Raw genomic sequence first — 3,429 nt, forward strand, 5'->3', positions numbered from 1 at the left:
CGAGGAATCACTGGGGGGGGGTGCTCATGTTAAAAATATATATATATATATTTCATGTACGTGCTTAAAGGGCTGGACAACCAGCATTAAAATACACTTTGTTGTTTTTCTTTGTTTTACATTATTGAAGCCTTCTCATCCCTTTTACAGTCTCACGGCCAAGGTATTTTGGGCCCGGCTCCAGTCAGGAGAGGTCATGTGACGACATGACATGCATCATCTGCTGTAGCCAGCCAAAGAGAGCGAGAGAGAGAGAGATTAACAGGTAGTGTAGAGTACGTGGTGTTAGTGACATGACAACATGACACCTGAAGGATCCATGCTGACAGTTTGTCATCAGTTGTTGTGACCATTAGAATCATCATGATGACGCTTGTATTATAGCGTGGTGACAACCAATAACATGGAAAGAATGGAGAATGAGATATTCTTGAAAAGTACAGATATCCAATACAAGCGATGTAATTCATTTATTACCCCTAATGGAGTTATGTATGTTGGGTATTTTTATCTTTTTTTTTTCTTTTTTTAAAATGAATATTTAAACCCTTTTAAAAATATTAGGGAGGTGTGTCCTTCTCACATACATTATTTTGAGAATATTAATTATACACAGATTTTTTAAAAATTATATTTGTTTATATTATATTTATACTTTATATATTATAACATTTATACATTTGTTAAAATTCTAAAACACAAAATTTTCCAATAATTAAAATTAAAATAATTAAACTAATTTTATTAAAAAAATAAAATTAATACTACATTATTAAATATTAAATATATTATTTTGTAATTTTCTTTACTTTTTTTGTTTTTGTTCCATTATTAATCAGCCATTGTGGGCATGACTAATCTTGTGGAACAGTTTTCCTCTGATGACCCAATCAGAGTACAGAAACATGTTGATGTCACTGTGGGCCTGCTAGCTGGCCTTGAGAGGTCAATCTGAAGTCAGATTCAATACAAAAAATAAAATAAAACAGCCCAACTAATAATGTGTATGAGACTTGAAGCAGATTGACGACCCTGGGCAGATGAGATGAACATAGCAACACATAAAAGCTGAAATCTGATTGGACAAAAACATCTAACATACAAATACACAACTGGAGGCTGTTTCCAATGTTTTAGCAGACTTTAGCATAGAGCTTGTGTACTTAATAAAAGTGTGGATGGTGGCGTTTTTTGTGGGTTAGCTGGAGGTTGCAGTGCCTCCTCTCCTCTTCTCTGGAGGCTTCCGCCGATTCATCCTTTCCGGCAGGAAGCGTGCAAGGATCAATAAGAGGCGAGCGTCTCAGGAGAGAGGCAGAGTGCGACCCCCCCCCCCCTCTCTTGGCCCCTGATATACCCCGCCTACATGATCTCTTGTACTGTCATCTTTTTAGTTTATTAGAAGAGATTCAGTGCTCGTTTATCATTAGTGATAACCTGTATCAAGTTGAATTTGGGCTTTCAATTGGTGCTCTGCATTAAATATAAAAAGTGCCACATTTCATGGTGTGGTGGCTTACTGTTCCCTGGCCCAGATGCAAAAATATCATAGTGGTAGCGTATAAATTCTAAAAGTTATTATTCATAATTAGGGATGGCTTTTTTTGCCGAAAACCTAAACAGATGCGGAGACCTTCTCGGAAAATAGCTATAATAATGTGTTAAAATTAAAATATCAGTTTTCATTATTTTTATGCTGATATTGGGCCGATAATTATCATTACTGATATGATCATACATGACATAATCATCCCTATTGGTAATAAAAGAAAAAACAGCAACAATAAAGTAGCAATGTTGTTCTTCTGTCAATAAAACAGTTGCAACAGCGTCTCTGCTGGTAACAGCAAGTACTGCACTCAATTTAATTTGTCTCCAATATTGTGCCCATCTGTATGTACACTAGCATATAATATATGTATAAAAAAGATAATTATCCTTACTGATATGATCATATATTATATAATTATCCCTATTGGTAATAAAAGAAACAGCAACAATAAAGTAGCAATGTTCTTCTGTCAATAAAACAGTTGCAACAGCGTCTCTGCTGGTAGCAGCAAGTACTGCACTCCATTTAATTTATCTCCATTATTGTGTCCATCCCTACTATATGTATATGTGCAGTGTTATGTATACTAGCATATATTATATATATAATGATAATTATCGTTACTGATATGATCATATGTATATGATATAATCATCCCTATTGGTAATAAAAAAAACAGCAACAATAAAGTAGCAATGTTGTTCTTGATCAATAAAACAGTTGCAACAGCGTCTCTGCTGGTAGCAGCAAGTACTGCACCCAATTTAATTTATCTCCAATATTGTGACCATCCCTGCTACATGTATATATGCAGTGGTATGTATACTAGCATATATTATATATAGTAGTGACTCAATATTTCCATGTATTCTTACTATAACCTTCACATGTTTACACTTTGTTCTCAACTCTAGCATGAAGTTAGCTCCTTGGCTGCTAAAGATCTACCAGCTGACACAACGGGGTCTTTGTGTGGACTCGAGCAGGTGCGGCGTGACCGGGTGAACGAGAAAGAAAGGTTGGGATTAGCTGCTGCTCCACCAGCACCACCACCACCACCACCTGTCTTCTTCTTGACCAGGTCATTGTCGTGTAGGCCCTCAGGCCCCCGCTGCGAAGGCCCACAGTCAATCCTCTCAGGGAGGGATTAGTCGTAAAGACGTGCTACGCTAGACTCTCTGGGCCAACGACTAAGTGGTAAACATCAACAAGCCACGTGGAGAATCTCACGCTATATGATCCTATGAAATGGTCACGGTTATTGGACTTATACTTATGGTCAGTTGTGCTCATATTTTCCAATTAGCAAGCACATACTAGCACTTATTATTAGCATGAAAGGGGATTGACCTTGACATCTGCCAACTGATTTACTTTTAGTATTGTTGCTTGCTAGCACACACATCCTTGCTGTGTGTGCTAGCAACACCTTTTCGACCAAAAATAAGTAACTAGGTCCAGGCATTGGACTTATAAAATGTGCCGTATATATTACATACGAATGAATGTCCCATGTGCCAGTAAAAATGAGCAGCGAACTACAGCGAGTCCCCCCGGCCATACTTTGGACACACCTGCTCTTTGGCTTGGTGGCGTCAAAATTCGCTGGCTAAAACATACAAAAAAAATGACAACACATTCAAAATAAGAGCTTATAAACATTCGTGGTTTAATTGTGAGCAAATATGCAAACTCCGCTACAGTATCACTGGAGGATTGTTAAACCCAAATTGATTTATTGACCTTTTTCATAAAACACAAGCAAAACATCGCCGCTGAGGCTAATTTCAGACTTTATCTCTTTTAAGTTGAAAAAACAGACCGGAAGTTTTGTGTCACGTTCCTCATCTTAGCTTGTTTGTGCTCGGTGGGCAGGCAGC

The sequence above is a fragment of the Doryrhamphus excisus genome, chromosome 8 (assembly GCF_030265055.1).
Source record: "Doryrhamphus excisus isolate RoL2022-K1 chromosome 8, RoL_Dexc_1.0, whole genome shotgun sequence".
Classification (NCBI taxonomy): Eukaryota; Metazoa; Chordata; class Actinopteri; order Syngnathiformes; family Syngnathidae; genus Doryrhamphus; species Doryrhamphus excisus.